Source organism: Ctenocephalides felis, unplaced genomic scaffold (genome assembly GCF_003426905.1).
Source record: "Ctenocephalides felis isolate EL2017-DRISC unplaced genomic scaffold, ASM342690v1 CF-g0.4_SCAFFOLD_01492, whole genome shotgun sequence".
Classification (NCBI taxonomy): domain Eukaryota; kingdom Metazoa; phylum Arthropoda; class Insecta; order Siphonaptera; family Pulicidae; genus Ctenocephalides; species Ctenocephalides felis.
In genome coordinates, this window is record NW_020537646.1 from 58,707,449 (window position 1) to 58,730,774 (window position 23,326).

General features: G+C 35.5%; 2 pseudogenes; both read right to left on the bottom strand.

Annotated features, from left to right (window-relative positions):
* Positions 1 to 17,426: 17,426 nt before the first annotated feature.
* On the bottom strand, positions 17,427 to 21,905 carry LOC113371705 (annotated as a pseudogene).
* Positions 21,906 to 22,230: 325 nt separating this feature from the next.
* Positions 22,231 to 22,381, bottom strand: LOC113371715 (annotated as a pseudogene).
* Between the last annotated feature and the right edge of the window lie 945 nt (positions 22,382 to 23,326).

A 23,326-nucleotide genomic window follows, 5' to 3' on the forward strand; every position in this document is an offset into this window, starting at 1 on the left:
ACTGCAGTTGGATCAATCGGACTAACAAAAACGTAAGTGTGTCCTATGCAATGAAGAACATACAGCCAATTACAAAGGAAGTAAAGTCTATCAGGAAATGTATTCCCGCAGATATCCTCCCCAGCGTCCAAACAAACAAATTATCTTTTTCCTCAATCCTATCACCTCAAATACAGTTAAACCCGGTATCTCATACGCTGTATCTGCTCGTCAAAATAGCCAACTACAATAAGATATAAACAATACTGAAGCTATCAACCATCATCAGCAAGCTAACGAATTAACAGAGTTAAAATCCATGGTTAAAACTTTACCGGAGCTACTAAGCACAGTCATGAACTTATTAACCGCCGTCATATCCAAACTTAACTAATACACCACTTTCTTCAAATTGCAGTCTGGAATACCAATGGCTTGTCACAACGCAAATAGGAATTGCAAATGTTTATCCAGCTTCACAGCTTGGATGTTATTCTGATCTCAGAAACGCACTTTACTTCCAGCAGCTATCTCAAACTTCCGGATTTTCGACCTACTCAATCAATCATCCGGATGGTAGCGCACATGGTGGCTGTGCAATATTAATCAAATCAAACATCAAACATCATGAATCGCAGCACTATTGTACAAATTATCTGATTCTTATTCAAAACACCTGACTTACTAACCAAGCTACTGGCCCAGTGATACATACAAAACACTTGACCTCCTCGACTTCTGCATCCAACCTCACCACATTTCAGCTAAATCAAGTCTTGATCTTTCTTCGGATCACTCACCAGTCATCATTTCATATAACTCTCTATTTCCTATCCAATTAAATAACAGTTACTTAACAAATAACAGCACCAATTGGTTTACCTTTCAGAATTACATTGCTGATTGCTTACATTGCAACGTTCCTCTAAAAACCCACGATGATATAGAAGCAACAGTGTATAACTTTAACAAAATAATATGGACTTGGACATATTCCAAGTTCTTACAGGCCAATAAGCTTGCAATCGGGTCTTTCAAAGCTCTTCGAAAAATTATTATTGTCCCGATTAGTTAACAGAATAAATATTATACCAGATCATCAGTTTAGTTTTAGAAGGAAACATACTACTATTAAAATAGAAAGAAGAATAAGATTTACTATCCAGCAATGTCACGGGATTACGACGACCATTCACCAAGCGCTCGAAGCTAAAGAATACTGTTTGGCTGCATTTATCGTTGTGCAACAAGCCTTTGACAAAGTGTGGCATGAGGGTCTAATAAATTGCTGGAACTTTCCGTACCGTAACAATAAAACGATCGAGAAATATTAAATATTTTCAAATAGATTATTATAAATACTGTAACATTGTCTAATATTTATAAGAATTATATAAACTAAATTGCAAAGTTTAAATTATTTGTTCAAAGTATATTAGCACTTCAGTCAGAATTAAAATTGAAATATAAATTATTTTCAATTTCAAAAAAATTAAGTTTTTTTTCCTACATTTTTTTTCATGGGCAATTATTTGTTTGAAACAAGCAGAAAGTTTTTAAATCATTTAAATCGGACGCTTAGTTCTCCCAAAAACTAATCACCTCTTCTCTCAATTATGACAATTTCATTGTTTTTTAGATCATTCAAATCGGACACTCCGTTCTCTCAAAATCTCGATTTGTCTTTTTTGCACTCTTTGCGCCGTATCTCCGTGATGGCTGGACCTGCCTTTGCAAAAAACGAATCAGCACATCTCCCTATCAATAGAAGTCGAATGTTTTTTGAACAATTTTAAACGTGGAACAAAAACATTCGGACATACAAAACACACACACACATCAATTTTTCTGAGGTATGCCAAAATGTTCAGAAACCTCCAAAACGTCAAGAAATGCAAAAATTTTCATTTTCGATTTGCGGTGCATTACTATAACTACACTACGGAAAGTCAAAAAATTGTCTACCGGAAGAATATTACCAATTATTAAAATCATATTTAACAAATAGATACTTCAGAACAAAAGTTGACAATGCCGTGTCATAATTTTACCCTATAAGACCGGGAGTTCCACATGGCAGCGTGTTAGAATATATATTATTTCTAATTTATACGCACGATATTCCAACTAACCCAAGCACTGTTATGGGTACTTTCGCACTTAAAACCGTAATCATTGCATTACACAAAGATCCGATCATCGCCTAGTTAAACCTGCAGGAACACCTTTTTAACTTGGAGAGCTGGCTAAAATATTGAAAAATCAATATCAATAAAAATAAGTCAAATCATATAACATTTACAACAAAATCAAAAACATGTCCAGAAGTATACATAAATTATATCCAAATTCCGACTTCCAATAGCGTAAACTATCTAGGAATGCAATTGGATCGCCGTCTTGAGAGAAATGCAAACAAGTCAAGAAAAAAAATTCAAGAAAAATGCAAACAAGTCAAGAAGAAATTCAAAAAATTATACTGGATGCTTGGTAAAAAATTCAAAATGTCACTGCCAAATAAAATGCTAATTTATAAAACTGTTATTATACCAATATGGACATATGGTATGTGCCAGTACCTCAAACAAAAAACTAATAGATGGAGCGCAAAATAAAATATTGAGATGTAGCTCCGTGCTTTGTAAGCAATAACATAATCTATAATGATCTACAAGTGAGCACAGTTGCAGAAATCATTAATGACAGAAGTAATAAATATCACGAAAGACTAAAGGACCACTCGAACGTAACAATAATCAACCACATTCCAACAAGCGCCTGAAGAAGAAATGGCCTATAAACCTAAAATAAATTATAGCTTTAGATAATTATCTACTAGGGAATCTTCTCAATGGAGAAGAATCTTACTTGATATTATAATTCATCACAATGACTTATAAGAATATATTTTTTCTGATTGTCAAAAATAAATAAATAAAAAAAATTAAAAAAATATTAATTTCCCGCAAGAAAAGTTTATGTTTTTATCAAAAAATCCAATTTGCTAATTTTATGTTTTCTCCATGTTTCAAGACATTCTGAATGGATTGGGACCAAATTCGGAAAAAGTATGTCTGTGTGCGTGCGTGTAAGTATGTATAAAGATTTTTGACCTTTTGTTGACGTTTTATCCAAAACGGCTAAGTAGATTTCAAAAATTTGAAAGCCGTTTGTGATAACTCGATTTGGACTAGTGTTTATCAGTTTTGCGCGACAAAAATTCAAAAGCCGTATGATCGATTTTCATTTGAAATCGACCTGATTGGTTTTTCGTATAGATAGGCACAAGTTATTGCAATTAACTATTAAAAAATGCGACAATTTTTATGAATTATTTTGGCAATAAATATCATTGGTTTTCTAGAACATGCTAAAATATTACGGCTGTACGACTAGTCGTTTTATTTAAAAATTTCTTCAAAGTTTGAAAAAATTAGTAGGGATTTTTTTATGTTTATCAATATTACAGTTTGTAATGCGGTAGGGTTAGAATAAATTAAATTATCACAATTTTAACACTACCGTTACTTTATTTATGGGAATGTAGGTTACAGAACACGATATATATATATATATATATATATATATATATATATATATATATATATATATATATATATATATATATAATGAAAGCCGCTAGGTTGGAACGAGTATCCAATGTGGTCTATAAAATATCTTGCAATGGCTGTGATTCCACATATAATGGCAAAATAGGACAGAATCTTATCAAACGTTTAAAACAACACAATAATAACTCAAAAAACAAAAATCAAGGGCAAACAATGATCACAGAATATTTAAAACTAAATAACCATACATTCAATTTTTATGACGCAAAGAGTCTTCATAATGAGTCAAAAGTCTCACAAAGACGCTTATCAGAATCAGCCTATATTTTCCTGAACAAAAATTGTTTAAACAAACGAACAGACACCAGCTTCATCTGCGAAAATTACCAATATGTTCTAAATAATGTTTCCCAATTTATATCGAATACCCAACACCACGGTTTCACAATATCACACACACTTGCACGCGTCATACCGATGGTCAGTTAAGACCACTTTTGTTTTATCTCAAAATTTTGACCTCGCATCTCGAATTTTTACAAAAACTTTATTCTTATTTGGCCTGCCTCGAATACACGAGTGCTTACCTATAACATTCTATTTATTAACTATTTTTTATACTTTATAAAAAAGAAATTAGTGACACTTGGTGCTTGTTTCCATTTATTAATTTTTTGCAAGCTGTATTAATATGTGTAAGTGATAATCTAAAAATTCCAAGTAAGTAATGTTTTTTGCATTATTTTAATTTGGAGTTTAGATATAATTAGTCTGTTTTTTAGTTAAATCTCCTTCTTTTTATTTTTGCTTATGTATATTTACTTTTTACCGTTACTTTCTATTTTTTTTTCAAAATTGTAGACTGACGATAACGTAGAATTTTACGTCGAAACGTATAGAAAAATCATCTTTACCTTATTTATATCTTTACCTTATTTATATATTTCACTTGATGTTACGCCCTCCGAAAAATCAATCATATATATATATATATATATATATATATATATATATATATATATATATATTTATATATATATATATATTAATCATATATTATAGAATTTTATGATATGAGTGGAACGAATATTAATTGTTTAATATGAACAAAACAGCACTCAGATTTGTTTAACACAACTTTATTTTATGATTACAGACGTTTCGAGACCATGGTGTGTCTCATCTTCAGTGTAATTTCAAAAAGAGTTACTTATATACTACACATTCTTTAATAATTTATTTAAATTTCATTTAATTTTTGATATACAAAAAACACCAACTATTCCTTGCAATGCTTGACACAGTACTAAAGAAACATATAACACTTACAGAAATATTCTAAACAAATTTGAAGTACTTATCTAGATGGAGACAGAATGGGTATCATTATAATGTAAACAAAAGGAGTGCTATCGTATACAAAAATCGATAAAAATGAAAAAACAAATTAATTTATTGAAAAGAATAAGATAAATGAAAAAATTTATAAATTATTAATGATGTTTATTATGTTTAATCATATATATATATATATATATATATATATATATATATATATATATATATATATATATCATATATATATATATATATATATATATATATATATATATATATATATATATATATGATTTTTCGGAGGGCGTAACATCAAGTGAAACATATAAATAAGGTAAAGATGTTTTAAAACATCTTTATTTTTCTATACTGGTGTCTGTTCGTTTGTTTAAACAATTTTTGTTCAGAAAAATATATGCCGATTCTGATAAGCGTCTTTGTGAGACTTTTGACTCATGATGAAGACTCTTTGCGTCATAAAAATTGAACGTATGGTTATTTAGTTTTAAATATTCTGTGATCATCGTTTGCCCTTGATTTTTGTTTTTTGAGTTATTATCGTGTTGTTTTAAACGTTTGATAAGATTCTGTCCTATTTTGCCAATATATGTGGAATCACAGCCATTGCAATATATTTTATAGACCACATTGGATACTCGTTCCAAACTAGCGGCTTTGATTAATATATATATATATATATATATATATATATATATATATATATATATATATTTTTGAATAGTCTTGAATTTGATGTTGATATATATGTTTAATTTGAGTTTAATAATCGGGCGTAACATCAATAAAAATAAAATAAAAAAAATAAATAAAATTTTTATTGATGTTACGCCCGATTATTAAACTCAAATTAAACATATATATATATATATATATATATATATATATATATATATATATATTTCATGTTCTGTAACCGACATTCCCATAAATAAAGTAACGGTAGTGTTAAAATTGTGATAATTTAATTTATTCTAACCCTACCGCATTACAAACTATAATATTGATAAACATAAAAAAATCCCTACTAATTTTTTCAAACTTTGAAGAAATTTTTAAATAAAACGGCTAGTTGTACAGCCGTAATATTTTAGCATGTTCTAGAAAACCAATGATATTTATTGCCAAAATAATTCATAAAAATTGTCGCATTTTTTAATAGTTAATTGCAATAACTTGTGCCTATCTATACCAAAAACCAATCAAGTCGATTTCAAATGAAAATCTATCATACGGCTTTTGAATTTTTGTCGCGCAAAACTGATAAACACTAGTCCAAATCGAGTTATCACAAACGGCTTTCAAATTTTTGAAATCTACTTAGCCGTTTTGGATAAAACGTCAACAAAAGGTCAAAAATCTTTATACATACTTACACGCACGCACACAGACATACTTTTTCCGAATTTGGTCCCAATCCATTCAGAATGTCTTGAAACATGGAGAAAACATAAAATTAGCAAATTGGATTTTTTGATAAAAACATAAACTTTTCTTGTCGGAAATTAATAATTTTTTAATTTTTTTTATTTATTTATTTTTGACAATCAGAAAAAAATATATTCTTATAAGTCATTGTGATGAATTATAATATCAAATAAGATTCTTCTCCATTGAGAAGATTCCCTAGTAGATAATTATCGAAAGCTATAATTTATTTTAGGTTTTTCCGAATTTAGTCCCAATCCATTCAGAATGTCTTGAAACATGGAGAAAACATAAAATTAGCAAATTGGATTTTTTGATAAAAACATAAACTTTTCTTGCGGGAAATTAATAATTTTTTAATTTTTTTTATTTATTTATTTTTGACAATCAGAAAAAATATATTTTTATAAGTCATTGTGATGAATTATAATATCAAGTAAGATTCTTCTCCATTGAAAAGATTTCCTAGTAGATAATTATCTAGAGCTATAATTTATTTTAGGTTTATAGGCCATTTCTTCTTCAGGCGCTTGTTGGAATGTGGTTGATTATGTCTTGTATTGTTACGTTCGAGTGGTCCTTTAGTCTTTCGTGATATTTATTACTTCTGTCATTAATAATTTCTGCAACTGTGCTCACTTGTAGATCATTATAGATTATGTTATTGCTTACAAAGCACGGAGCTACATCTCAATATTTTATTTTGCGCTCCATCTATTAGTTTTTTGTTTGAGGTGCTGGCACATCCATATGTCCATATTGGTATAATAACAGTTTTATAAATTAGCATTTTATTTGGCAGTGACATTTTGAATATTTTACCAAGCATCCAGTATAATTTTTTGAATTTCTTCTTGACTTGTTTGCATTTTTCTTGAATTTTTTTTCTTGACTTGTTTGCATTTCTCTCCATGTAAGACGGCGATCCAATTGCATTCCTAGATAGTTTACGCTATTGGAAGTCGGAATTTGGATATAATTTATGTATACTTCTGGACATGTTTTTGATTTTGTTGTAAATGTTATATGATTTGACTTATTTTTATTCATTTTGATTTTTCAATATTTTAGCCAGCTCTCTAAGTTAAAAAGGTGTTCCTGCAGGTTTAACTAGGCGATGATCGGATCTTTGTGTAATGCAATGATTACGGTTTTATCTGCGAAAGTACCCATAACAATGCTTGGGTTAGTTGGAATATCGTGCGTATAAATTAGAAATAATATATATTCTAACACGCTGCCATGTGGAACTCCCGATCTTATAGGGTAAAATTATGACACGGCATTGTCAACTTTTGTTCTGAAGTATCTATTTGTTAAATATGATTTTAATAATTGGTAATATTCTTCCGGTAGACAATTTTTTGACTTTCCGTAGGGTTGTTATAGTAATGCACCGCAAATCGAAAATGTGGAAAACATTTTGTTCCACGTTTAAAATTGTTCAAAAAACATTCGACTTCTATTGATAGGGAGATGTGCTGATTCGTTTATTGCAAAGGCAGGTCCAGCCATCACGGAGATACGGCGCAAAGAGTGTAAAAAAGACAAATCGAGATTTTGAGAGAACGGAGTGTCCGATTTGAATGATCTAAAAAACAATGAATTTGTCATAATTGGGAGAAGAGGTGATTAGTTTTTGGGAGAACTAAGCGTCCGATTTAAATGATTTAAAAAACTTTCTGCTTGTTTCAAACAAATAATTGCCCATGAAAAAAAATGTAGGAAAAAAAACTTCATTTTTTTGAAATTGAAAACAATTTAAATTTCAATTTTAATTCTGACTGAAGTGCTAATATACTTTGAACAAATAATTTAAACTTTGCAATTCAGTTTATATAATTCTTATGAATATTAGACAATGTTACAGTATTTATAATAATCTATTTGAAAATATTTAATATTTCTCGATCATTTTGTTACGGTACGGAAAGTTCCAGCAATTTATTAGACCCTCATGCCACACTTTGTCAAAGGCTTGTTGCACAACGATAAATGCAGCCAAACAGTATTCTTTAGCTTCGAGCGCTTGGTGAATGGTCGTCGCAATCCCGTGACATTGCTGGATAGTAAATCTTATTCTTCTTTCTATTTTATTAGTAGTATGTTTCCTTCTAAAACCAAACTGATGATCTGGTATAATATTTATTCTGTTAACTAATCGGGACAATAATAATTTTTCGAAGAACTTTGAAAGACCCGATTGCAAGCTTATTGGCCTGTAAGAACTTGGAATATGTCCAAGTCCATATTATTTTGTTAAAGTTATACACTGTTGCTTCTATATCATCGTGGGCTTTTAGAGGAACGTTGCAATGTAAGCAATCAGCAATGTAATTCTGAAAGGTAAACCAATTGGTGCTGTTATTTGTTAAGTAACTGTTATTTAATTGGATAGGAAACAGAGAGTTATATGAAATGATGACTGGTGAGTGATCCGAAGAAAGATCAAGACTTGATTTAGCTGAAATGTGGTGAGGTTGGATGCAGAAGTCGAGGAGGTCAAGTGTTTTGTATGTATCACTGGGCCAGTAGGTTGGTTAGTAGGTCAGGTGTTTTGAATGTATCAGATAATTTGTACAATAGTGCTGCGATTCATGATGTTTGATGTTTGATTTGATTAATATTGCACAGCCATCATGTGCGGTACCATCCGGATGATTGATTGAGTAGGTCGAAAATCCGGGAAGTTTGAGATAGCTGCTGGAAGTAAAGTGTGTTTCTGAGATCAGAATAACATCCAAGCTGTGAAGCTGGATAAACATTTGCAATTCCTATTTGCGTTGTGCCAAGCCATTGGTATTCCAGACTGCAATTTGAAGAAAGTGGTGTATTAGTTAAGTTTGGATATGACGGCGGTTAATAAGTTCATGACTGTGCTTAGTAGCTCCGCTAAAGTTTTAAACATGGATTTTAACTCTGTTAATTCGTTAGCTTGCTGATGATGGTTGATAGCTTCAGTATTGTTTATATCTTGTTGTAGTTGGCTATTTTGACGAGCAGTTACAGCGTATGAGATACCGGGTTTAACTGTATTTGAGGTGATAGGATTAGAGGAAAAAGATGATTTGTTTGTTTTGGATGCTGGGGAGGATATCTGCGGGAGTACATTTCCTGATAGACTTTACATCCTTTGTAATTGGCTGTATGTCCTTCATTGCATAGGACACACTTTACGTTTTTGTTAGTCCGATTGATCCAACTGCAGTCTTTTGTGAGATGATCGCCGGCACATTTCACGCAGCGCGGTCTCAGATTACAGTAAGTTCTAGTATGACCGTATCTTTAGCAATTAACACATTGAACTATTAATTTGCTTGGATTCTTAGGCTCGATGTTCACTTTAGTTCGGCAAATAAATTCGATTTTGTAAATATCTTTGTTGTTGGGATTTTGTTTCAATTCGACAAGAAACATGTGTTTCATGTTAGTCATTCGTATCACTTTGTGACCATGAATTGTCATTTCTGGTGATATCTTCGAATTTTATTCTGGAGTGTAAGTTCCGAACGACGAACTTGAACAAACGTGCCGATTTGCTCAGAAATAAATACATTTCAGTATTTTTTTATTTTAGTAATTTGAGAATTTCATTATAAGTTTAAGCATCTGCGAGGGTGAATTTGACCTGCGTATTGTTGATTAATTGTATATTATATTTTCCTGGCGCATTTACACTTAATAATTCTGTGAGAGGATTGATATTTTCAACACCATGAACAAAGATCGGTGGCGGTCTTGGAATAGAGGCAGCGGTATTCACTGTTTGTTCTGGCACTATGTTATTTAAAACATTGTAGATATTGTTGAATGTTGAATGCAGCCAGTAGTTACTTTATAGCTTTTTTGACACAGAATTGCCTTCAAAGCTACAGTCGAAATTATTTCTTTTGTGTTTTCTGTTGTTAACCATAGTTCAGCCTTCCTTGGAAGTAGAGGGTATTGGCAACGGTAGATTACTGTCAGTTTCCATTTCGTTAGTTTTATTATTAATTGTGGATTCTTGATTGCACTCTGGTTGTACATTACTATTGGAGTTTACTTGTTTTGCGACAAATTCAGAATTAGTTGTAGAAGTATCATGTAAAATTTCAATGGTTTCGACAAGCGGTAAAGCGAGTGAAGTACCTGAGTCCCCCGGCTGGGGACTCGCCATAGTTATTCCGGTCGACGAACAATACACTGGTATGTTATGACTCACGCGCTGTTAGATAAGACTGATAAGAAATAAATATTTTTATTTGCGTGCCCGAAGTAACTTGTACAAAGGTTGAACTCGAACTAATCGATTTTTGTTGATGAAAGGTCTAATTTTGACAAATGCCAGAAAAACGAAACTAATTTTAAAAGTTAAACTAGTTGTCGTAGAACCGTAATATTTTAGTATGATCTAAACAATATTTTAACACTTTATTACAAAAAACGGCCCAACCGATCTTTACCAAAAACTAATCAGCACGATTACCAACCAATATCTTTCGAACGGTTTTTTAATTTTCAAAATCGATTCAGAATTGCAGGCTAAAACATGGACAAATAATTATATTTATATTTGCGTGCCCGAAGTGACCTGTACGAAGGTTGAACTTGAACTAATCGATTTTTGTCGATGAAAGGTCTAATTTTAAAAAATGCCAAAAAAACGAAACTAATTTTAAAAGTTAAACTAGTTGTCGTAAAACCGTAATATTTTAATATGACCTAGAAGACTATAAATAATATTTTAACACTTTATTACAAAAAACGGCCCGACCGATCTTTACCAAAAACTAATCAGCACGATTACCAACCAATATCTTTCAAACGGTTTTTTAATTTTCAAAATCGATTCAGAATTGCAGGCTAAAACATGGACAAAAAATTTTCACTTTTCTGCTATTTGAAAAGAAAACGTCTCGGCCGATCGTCGCACGAAACTAACAAACGAGAGTCCTCATCAAGTTACATCGAATTGCCTTTAAATTTTTAGAATCGGTCCAGCCGTTTTCGAGAAAACGTCGATTTCCGGCAAAAAATCTGTTCACATACACGCACACACATACACACACACATACTTTTTCATAGGTCAGGAATTTTGCGTTCGTCCGTTGAATGAATATTTTTCTTCATATATTATTTTCGCTGATCCTTTGCCTTTGGAGGTTATAAGTCTATAACTCCACATGGTGCTTTTAAAATTAAAATCACCCTCTACAATAAATCTAGCTCACAGTGTCTAAAAAAATTCCTGACATTCTTGTTTTTTTTCAGGTTATATCGTGGTGGACAGTGTATGACCGATACAGCTATGTCATACTGGACGCACATTATTTTTATAGATGTTGCTTGCAAGTGAGATCGTTAGAATTTCGGAATTTTATGATGATTAATTGTGGTTTTAATAAGAATTCCTGACTCTCCGTGGTGTCTGGGTGGTTCGTATGATGAAATTGGTAGTGTGAAATTTGGAAGTATGACAAATCAGTGACGTCTGTTTCACTAACGAGTAAGTTGTCGATCATGTGAAGGTGTGAAAAGGTTTCAATTTTGTTTCGATGATTCAGAGTGCTGTTGGCATTCCGCTCAGCTATGTGCAGAAAACTACCCAATATTTATAACAAGTATGTTTAACATATTCAGGATCATGGTATTCTGGTCCATAAGTTGTTTAAACATCTCACCAAATTTCTTCAGAAACTGGTGTAGGATTGTGCTTTCTTGGGGCGTATCATTGGCTCTGTTGTGTTAACTCTTGAGTGTTTCTGAGTAGCTCATGTGTCGAAAGGTATTTATTTATGCCGATAGGTAACGTTTTTTTCAGTGGTGATATTATTGTTAGCATTATTATTATTTGTTCTATTTTTTATATTATTTGTGAGGTGAACAATGCATGATACCTTGGACATTCTTTGAAGAAGGTTATGGAATAATGTGCACCGCCAATTAGTCTGTTTTTTAGTTAAATCTCCTTCTTTTTATTTTTGCTTATGTATATTTACTTTTTACCGTTACTTGCTATTTTTTTTCAAAATTGTAGACTGACGATAACGTAGAATTTTACAGCGAAACGTATAGAAAAATAAAGATGTTTTAAAACATCTTTGCCTTATTTATATGTTTCACTTGATGTTACGCCCTCCGAAAAATCAATCATATATATATATATATATTTATATATATATATATATATATATATATATATATATATATATATATATATATATATATATATATATATATATTTATATATATATATATATATATATATATATATATATATATATATATATATATATATATATATATATATATATATTAAATGTTTAATATGAACAAAACAGCACTCAGATTTTTTTAACACAACTTTATTTTATGATTACAAACGTTTCGAGACCATGGTGTGCTTCAAAAACAAAAAAGAAAGATATAGTTTATAAGGTAAATTGTTTGGATTGTAATTGCTCTTACATTGGCCATACCTGCCAGAACTTAGAAAAAAGACTCAGGCAACATGAATTACAATGCGAAAAAATAGATAACAAAAAATTTAAAAGTACACTTGTGGATCATGCTAATATCAACAACCATAAGTTTGATTTTGACAATCCCCAAATCTTATTCCATTTAAACGGAGCATGGCAGAATCAATGTTAATAGTTCGGACTAATAATAGCATAAATTTGAGAACCGACACAAATATTTTACATGACACTTATATAAACATCATTAATAATTTATATTTTTTTCATTTATCTTATTCTTTTCAATAAATTAATCTGTTTTTTTTTCATATTTATCGATTTTTGTATGCGAGCGCTTTCCTAGTGTTTACATTTTAATGTTACCCATCCTGTCTCTGTTAGATACTATAGATTTGTTTCAAATAATTCTGTAAATGTCACATGTCAGTTAGTACCGTGTCAAGCATTGATTGAAACAATTGTCACTTGCCAATGCAAGGAATAGTTGATGTTTTATATTAAAAAGTCAAAATATAGATGTAAATAAAATATTAAAGAATGTTTAGGAACTGTTATTGAGATTACACTGATGATGAGGCACACCATGGTCTCGAAACGTTTGTAATCATAAAATAAAGTTGTGTTAAAAAAATCTGAGTGCTGTTTTGTTCATATTAAACATTTAATGTTCGTTCCACTCATATCATAAAATTCTATATATATATATATATATATATATATATATATATATATATATATATATATATATATATATATATATATAGAGGGCCAAATCATTATAGAAGTAAAATTAAGCAATATGGGCACCTTTTTATATGAAATATATGTGTTAATTAAATGAATTTTAACTGCAAAACCATATATCGCAAATAACCTTTTACCCAGCGAAATGTTCAATAAAATACTGTTTTTAAGAAGTAAATGTATTAATTTAGGCATGTGAATAATGCAAATTGTGAGTTTTATTTTTATTAAGAGTTTGTGCTGGGGTTTTTAAATCGGGTTTAGTTTGTTGTTATTTATTTCCATTAGAGTGCGCTAGTATTTTTTTATTATAATTCTAGAAATTTCGAAAATAATATATTAATGTGACAATTCCGCATAAATGATCATTCAGTTCGTCACTAGGGCGTCAAGTATCAATGGCGAGTTCTTATTTAAATTCAGGCGCAAGTGCCAGTAATTTGAATCATATGCACTCGCATGATCAAATTACATTTGGACCAGCAGAAGAATTTACAGGAGTGAATCTTCCGACAATTATGGAAGTTATCAGGTATTATTTTTATTTGGCGGAAAAATCAAAAAAACAAAATAAAATGTTTTCATATAAAACATTTACTCCAAATGTGGTAACGAAATTGATTCAGACGTGGGAAAAAATTTATATTCCAATTATGGAGAAACGAAGTATCGCTAGAAAATTGAACCGATTGATTGATAAATATAAAAGTACAAATAAAAGCAAGTCTACCCAAGCATCATTTCAGGAGTTTGTAGAATCCACGAAAGAATTATTTTATATTGGAAAATGCAAATTCGATTTGCGAAGAATACTGTGTTCCTGCGGACTGATTCCAGAACATTTACAAGCGTTTATGATGGATCAACATAATGAGAGGAAATTTACGATACCAAAATATATTATAAAAATTGAAGATGAAGTATCAGAATCTACAATAACTAGCAATATTACTCCAGGTGAGACATATACTCCAGATGTTGATTTTGATTTTAAAAGCAGTTTGGAAAGTTCACAAAATACTTCTCATATAAAACGTGGTCCATATAGTCGAAGATATAAGGCTCCAAGCTATGCCTTAATGTGCGACAGATTTGCAATTTCTGATAGAGTTGGTTCTGGCGTGGTGACGGCAATCCTGCGTGACCTGGGCGTAACGGATGATTGGGGCAATCCTGTCATTATGGATAAAAATAAAAGCGTTCGTGAGAGGCAGAAAAATAGGCAAGCTCTACACAAACGATATGATTCTTCTGAATTAATAGCATTTTCATTCGACGGCCGAAAAAATGATTCTATTACCATGGAAAAAAGCGCTAAGAAGTTTTACCCACGAATGATTAAAGAAGCGCATTTAGTTATTTTAAAGGAACCAATTTGCCAATTGTTGGGTTACACAAAATTGGAAAATGAAGATTCGGAAAGTAAAGTAATCAAATTGAGCGAGTTTTTCGCCGATAAAGTAATAGCTCTCGATTCTTTGATAGGCACATGTTGCGATGGTGAACCAGCAAATACAGGCGTAAAAAATGGGATTTTACGTCGATTTGAAATTCAGTTAAACAGGCCACTGCATTGGTTTATGTGTCTTCTCCACTTTAACGAACTTCCACTTCGCCAATTATTTAACTATTTGGAAAAATCATTGACCACTGGACCACGAACAAAAACTGGAATATTAAGCAAACAAATTGAAACATGCAAAAATATACCGGTGAGTTATAACATATTTACTATTTTTTAATACCCTATGTTCAAATTCAATATAATTTATTCCTTCCTATATACTTCCAGCCGGTAAAAGACTTTGAAACAATCCCACTTGAAAATTTGGCTGATATAAGTCCTGGTGAATCGACAACTGACTCAAGTTATTTAATAAAAATAGCTAAAGCAGTTGCTTCTGGAGAAGTATCGACAGACTTAGCTAACATGAAACCAGGGCCAATAGCACATTCCCGTTGGCTCACGAAGGCTAGTAGGTTACTTCGGTTATATGTAACTACTAATAAGCCATCCAAAAATTTGAAAATTCTGGCAAACTACGTAATGAAAGTATATATTCCAATATACTTTAACATTAAATATTACAACTCTGTGGTGTATGGTAGTATATTATTTTATAAATTTATTAGCTGGACGCAATATTTAGACTCGAATTTAAGACAAATTGTGAACAATGTTGCTAAAGAAAACGCATACTATGCTCACTAGGAAAATATTTTATTAGCAATGTTGTTTGATAATAAAAAGGAAATACGAGATTCAGCTATAAGAAAAATCTTATATTACCGTAATAATGTGGAAGACCTGACGCAATTGAGAGATTACAAAACACCCGAAATAAATTTCGAATGCACCGACTATACTAATATGATAGATATGGATGATTATTCAAATATATCAGAACCAGCCTTTACGCTAAATATTCCTCATGAACATCTAGTACAATATCTACAAAGCAATGAGTGTCCATGGAGTGACCCTAAAATTCCGGTCCACATTCAGGGAACTGAGATATGTTCAATTACTGGCTAATGTATCAAAACGCGTATTAGAGCAAAATCGCGAAGGTGTTATGACAGCGACACTACTATCTCGTGAAAAGCATCCTCGACTGGAAAGCAAGCAAGATTTCAGATATTAATTTATTTAAATTGTATTAGCTAAATGTAAGAAATTTTATTTTAAATAAAAATATAACTTAAAGAAATAAAAATGTTGTATTTAAACCATGTCATGTAAATAAATAATAGAATAAATATATGTTAATTCTAAAAACCCAAAAACAATATTTTTCTACAAAAGTATTTTGACCTGTTTCGATGCAAGATTCTAGGTTAGGCTTACTCGCTAATGTCCCCTAAAAGTTTACTTGATGTAGTCTGAGGTACCCGTAAGTTACTGAATTCAAAAAGCCGGAAAATGTTTTTAACCTGTTTTGATGCAAGATTCTAGGTTAGGCTTACTCGCTAATGTCTCCTAAAAGTTTACTTGATGTAGTCTGAGGTACCCGTAAGTTACTGATTTAAAAAAGCCGGAAAATGTTTTTAACCTGTTTCGATGCAAGATTCTAGATTAGGCTTACTCGCTAATGTCCCCTAAAAGTTTACTTGATGTAGTCTGAGGTACCCGTAAGTTACTGATTTCAAAACGCCGAAAAATGTTTTTAACCTGTTTCGATGCAAGATTCTAGGTTAGGCTTACTCGCCAATGTCCCCTAAAAGTTTACTTGATGTAGTTTGAAATTATATATAAATACTGAATATTTTGTTAAAAAAGAAATAAATATACTGAATATTTTATTATAAAAGAATCGAAATATTTATAGGTTGGAAGTTACTAATTATTTGGAGTATATTACAAAAATGAAATAAAAATAGCAACTTTCACGTATTTTGCACATTGACAACTTACACGTATTCTGCAAATTGACAACTTGCACGCATTATGCAAATTGACAACTTGCACGTATTTTACACATTGACAACTTGCACGCATTTTGCATTATAGATAACTTATACGTACTTTGCTTATTAGCAACTTGTACGCATTTCCAAGAAATTTAGCAAAAAACATTCTCCCTATTTAGAATTTAATAAATTATATCATATATTTATATTAAAGAATTATGAAAAGTTTCTCTTAAAAACATATATTTCGTAAACTTACAAAATATTTATAACTATTCTCTTGACATTATGGTTATTGAAAGAAATAATGAATATTTCTAGTATTGGAATTTGTCGATAAGTTTTGATTTGAAGAAGTGTCACATGTACAGCATGTACAAGTTTTCGACTGTCAAGCCTACTGATTGTGGCATGCTGCAATGCGACGGCTTAAGGCTTATGCTCTAATAACGTGGGGTGACGTCAAGCCAACATGACGAATCCCCAAGCCAAGGGCTGAGTCTCAACAGATCGCAGCGTGGTAACTGCTCTACCGAGTACAACACCCCGCCAGGTACCTAAGTCGTTTACAAACGATTCCGAGTCTCGACATCGAACTAGTGACCCATGATCGACCGCTATAGGCAGGACGGACGGATATCGCCCCTGTCCAGCGCCTCATTCGGCTAAAAATGGCTCGTGCTATAAACGGCGTTTGCCGAATATTTAATAAATCACATTGTATTGAGCCTTTCGACTCACGAGACTCTTAGAGATATCGTTGCTTACTTTGTCTAGAAAGGATACGGCCTTAGAGGCGTTTAGGCATAATCCGACGGATGGTAGCTTCGCACCACCGGCCGCTCGACCGAGTGCGTGAACCAAATGTCCGAACCTGCGGTTCCTCTCGTACTGAGCAGGATTACTCATTCATCAGTAGGGTAAAACTAACCTGTTTCACGACGGTCTAAACCCAGCTCACGTTCCCTATTTGTGAGTGAACAATCCAACGCTTGGCGAATTCTGCTTCGCAATGATAGGAAGAGCCGACATCGAAAGATCAAAAAGCAACGTCGCTATGAACGCTTGGCTGCCAGAAGCCAGTTATCCCTGTGGTAACTTTTCTGACACCTCTTGCTAAAAACTCTTCAAGCCAAAAGGATCGATAGGCCATGTTTTCGCAGTCCCTGTGCACAGTGAACAACGCGAGCATTTGCCCTTTTGCTCTACGCGAGGTTTCTGTCCTCGCTGAGCTGGCCTTAGGACACCTGCGTTATTATTTGACAGATGTACCGCCCCAGTCAAACTCCCCGCCTAGCAGTTTCCTCGAATCGGATCACGCTAGAGTATTGTTGGCGATCGGCGCAATGCCTCACACCACTCTTATGCGCTTGGCTCTAGAAAACCGTGACAGTCCGAACGCAAGTTTTCGACGCACGCTTTCCGTCCAATCGAGTAAGTAAAGAAACGATGAAAGTAGTGGTATTTCACGGACGATATTACTATCTCCCACTTATGCTACACCTTTCATGTCTCCTTACAATGCCAGACTAGAGTCAAGCTCAACAGGGTCTTCTTTCCCCGCTAATTTTTCCAAGCCCGTTCCCTTGGCAGTGGTTTTGCTAGAAAGTAGATAGGGACAGTGGGAATCTCGTTAATCCATTCATGCGCGTCACTAGTTAGATGACGAGGCATTTGGCTTTTTTTGCTAGGAGGGGAATACATTTATGTACAATGGTCGCCAGGTTGACCAATAGTGTGGGACTCGGCCCGAAGGCAATACCCACTAAACCTAACTCCTATTCTTATGTCTGGGGGATGTTGAGCGCAGGCAGCACGCGTGCAATTTAGATGGTCATCCGATTCCTTGTGGCTCGTGTCTTGTAGTCGTTGTTTTTGACCATTTCGCAAATCCGTTTAGTCCTCCAATTATCGCTCTAGTAGAGATTACCTTCATTTAATTTTTATTAAGTATCTTCTCCGACACTAGAAAATTCGCCGATTCTTCGTGCCATACACCCCTGATGTTTAGGATAATTGTGTTGTACACCACTGTTGACACATTGTATTTCAGTTTCACTACGTCCTCCAGATTCTTATAATGTTCGATCTTTTGCCTGTGGGCTCCGGCCATATTAGTAGAGCTTCCTACCATTTGGGCATCCAGTACAACTGCCTTCCGACCCTGTGACGCGATCAAAGCCGGTTTTCGAGTGCCATCAGGTGTTTGAAGGTTGGCTCTCAATCCACTTGAAGGTGAGATTTCTCCAACGCTTTTTTGACGTAGTTACACAACGCATTGTGTCTTCCTATCCGTTGACGATTAATTAAGAGAGTCATAGTTACTCCCGCCGTTTACCCGCGTTTGCTTGAATTTTTTCACGTTGACATCCAGAGCACTGGACAGAAATCACATTGCGTCAACACACGCTAGGGCCATCGCAATGTTTTGTTTTATTAAGACAGTCGGATTCCCTAGTCCGTGCCAGTTCTGAGCTGATCGTTGAATGGCGGCCAAAGAGTACGACTGACCGACCGAAGCCGGCACAGAAACCTCGCAGCAAGAAAATTCCGGGAGGGGGGGGGGGTCTAGACACGGGACCGAGCTCGGATCTAAGTCACAAGGGCAATTTCACCTTGCCCAGGCCCGGCACATCGGCCTACGCCGGCTTCTCATCCAAGCCCGGCACGCCCCGATCCTCAGAGCCAATCCTTATCCCGAAGTTACGGATCCAATTTGCCGACTTCCCTTACCTACATTTATCTATCGACTAGAGGCTCTTCACCTTGGAGACCTGCTGCGGATATGGGTACGAACAGGCGCGACACCTACCGTGGCCCTCTCCTGAATTTTCAAGGTCTGAGGGGAAGATACGGACACCGCCGCAACAGCGGTGCTCTTTGCGTTCCAAACTCTATCTCCCTTCTAGAGGATTCCAGGGAACTCGAACGCTCATACAGAAAAGAAAACTCTCCCCGTATTTCTCGACGGCGTCTCTAGGTCATTTTGGGTTACCCCGACGAACTCTCTTGCGAGGGCCCGACTTGTAAACGGTTTCGCTGCCGGGTTCCGGAATAGAAACCGGATTCCCTTTCGTCCGATGGGTGTAAAATTTTATTCAAAATAAAATACACCAAAATCAACATAGGATTTTTCCTGGGGCTTAGGATCGACTAACTTGTGTGCAACGGCTATTCACACGAAACCCTTCTCCACGTCAGTCCTCCAGGGCCTCGCTGGAGTATTTGCTACTACCACCAAGATCTGCACCGATGGCGGCTCCAGACAGACTTACGCCCAAACCCTTCTGCGCACACCACCGCGACCCTCATACTCACCAGGGCGTCAAAACGAACTATTATGAACGTTTCTCATGCCCTGGCAGCCGAGTATAGGCACGACGCTTTAGCGCCATCCATTTTCAGGGCTAGTTGCTTCGGCAGGTGAGTTGTTACACACTCCTTAGCGGATTCCAACTTCCATGCCACCGTCCTGCTGTCTTAAGCAACCAACGCCTTTCATGGTATTCCATTAGCGTCGTTTAGGCGCCTTAACTCGGCGTTTGGTTCATCCCACAGCGCCAGTTCTGCTTACCAAAAATGGCCCACTAGGCACTCTGATCCAATCTCTGGCTTCACTATTCAAGCAAGCCAGAGATCTCACCCATTTAAAGTTTGAGAATAGGTGAGGTCGTTTCGGCCCCAAGGCCTCTAATCATTCGCTTTACCGATGAGACTCGCTCATCGAATGCCAGCTATCCTGAGGGAAACTTGGAGGGAACCAGCTACTAGATGGTTCGATTAGTCTTTCGCCCCTATACCCAGTTCCGACGATCGATTGCACGTCAGAATCGCTACGGTCCTCCATCAGGGTTTTCCCTGACTTCGACCTGACCGGGCATAGTTCACCATCTTTCGGGTCCTAGCGTGTACGCTCTGAGTGCGTTCTTCTCGCAATGAGAGTGAGACGCCTCGGGATTGCAAGCACGCATCCGTAGATGCGGTCCGTCATCCCTCAGTTTACTTAAGCAAACCTTTACGTTCATTGCGCCTTAGGTTTGTATTTCCCAATGACTCGCGCACATGCTAGACTCCTTGGTCCGTGTTTCAAGACGGGTCCTGAAAGTACCCAAAGCAATAGCATCGCTGACCGGTAATATAGTCCGTTCGAGAACACGGGTAGCTAACAGCTCGAGGCGGCATCGATGCCGGACTAGGTCCGACGGCCAATAACCGTCCGTGCTTGCAACCGGCCGAACCCTTAAAAGCGAACCTATACCATATCATTTATACCGTCTGGCAGTCGGCCGGAGCACGCGGGGTCTGGCGCGAATAAATTTGTGACAGGCTACCGCCGCGGTCGTAGATCGACACCAAAACGGGTCGCGACGTCCTACTGAGAGAGAAGTGCATGCCAACGCCGCCTAACGCATAAACCGACGGCGTATCGCGGGACGAATCCCGGTCAATCGCACGCCACATATGGAAGACAACGATAACATTGAATCTCTCCTTTCGATCTTTCGGTTTCTCAGGTTTACCCCTGAACGGTTTCACGTACTTTTGAACTCTCTCTTCAAAGTTCTTTTCAACTTTCCCTCACGGTACTTGTTCGCTATCGGTCTCGTGGTCATATTTAGCCTTAGATGGAGTTTACCACCCACTTAGAGCTGCACTCTCAAGCAACTCGACTCTGAGGAGAGATCCTCTCGATACGCGCAACGGTCGCTACGGGCCTGGCACCCTCTATGGGTAAATGGCCCCATTCAAGATGGACTTGAACTCGCCGCAACGCACCGAGATAATCGGATCCTCCCTAACACTACATTTCCCAGCGTCCGTCTCCGGCCGCGGGATTTAGTGCTGGGCTCTTCCCTGTTCGCTCGCCGCTACTAAGGGAATCCTAGTTAGTATTTCTTCCACCGCTTAGTAATATGCTTAAATTTAGCGGGTAATCTCATCTGCTCTAAGGTCGTATTATGATTATGATGTGCTTTGCAAACGTTAGTAAGCAAGCGCACACAAAATCGACGAGGAACCTTTGAATCGTCCAAATTTGCCGGAACGAAACCGCATTTCGAAGAGTTCGGGTTTCGGTTATCGGGAGGGTCGCAAGAATATAAAATCTCTAGGACACACAACCCGCCGTAATCCCACAGAACGTCAACGAACGGAAATGTCCGATGTTGCAAAGTGGACTGGCTCACACGTTGAGTGAATTATTTAAGAGCAGCATATACGCAAACTCCATCATTCGCCGGCAAGCCGTTTAAAGCAAGCGGAAGTCTGGTAATGTTATACGACTCTCAGCCAGAGGTGGTCGGGAACAGTATCCGAGGACCGCAATGTGCGTTCGAAATGTCAATGTTCATGTATCCTGCAGTTCACATGTCGACGCGCAATTAGCTGCGTTCTTCATCGACTCACGAGCCAAGTGATTTATATAATGTTTCGATCGTGATTCCCTCGAAATCGTTTAAGATAACTTGGGCGATTCACGGGTACCACACCGTAAAGCTTTCGCTTTTGGGTCCGAGATACAAAATCTCGTTTCAAAATGAAATATGAATATTTCACTGTGTGTGAGATGATGAAAAATCTGCTTTCGCTGATCTTTCATTTTCTTAAAACAACGCAATGAAGCGAATGTTCAAATTCGCACAATTTGAATAAAATGTGCAGAGTATATAGAATACTAACGCAAGCGTTTACTACAATCGACTTATAAAACACTAGACTTTCATCTAGCGCCCAAAGAATTAATTGAGCTATGCGTTTAAAGTATAATATTCAAAAAGAACGCCGTTTTCACAACGAACTTCGTCATTCGCTCAGGCATCTGGCGATACCGAGCAGATATACATGGCAGTGCTCTCACACAATGTAAGAGCGCTAAGCGGTTGTAAACCTGCGTCACGCTGCTTTTGCACACTGCGCAATATTTTGCGACTAGCTCGGTCAAACGTTAATGAAACGAATGATCATAGTTTGCGAGACGCTTTAAGATTTTTATACGTCGTAGGTTATACGACATATCGCACACGTTTCATTCACTAAATAGTAAATGTACGTTAATGATCCATCCGCAGGTTCACCTACGGAAACCTTGTACGACTTTTCTTCCTCTAAATAATCAAGTTTGGTCATCTTACCAGCAACATCGGCAATGTCGAAAACGCTGCCGCGCACCGGTCCGAAGACCTCACTAAATAATTCATCGGTAAGAGCGGGCGGGCGGTGTGTACAAAGGCAGGACGTAATCAACGCAAGCTTATGACTCGCGCTTACTAGGAATTCCTCGTTCATGGGGAAGAATTGCAAGCCGCAATCCTAGCACGAAGAGGCTTCAACGGATTACCCGGACCTATCGGCCAAGGAAAACTTGATGATCTCTTC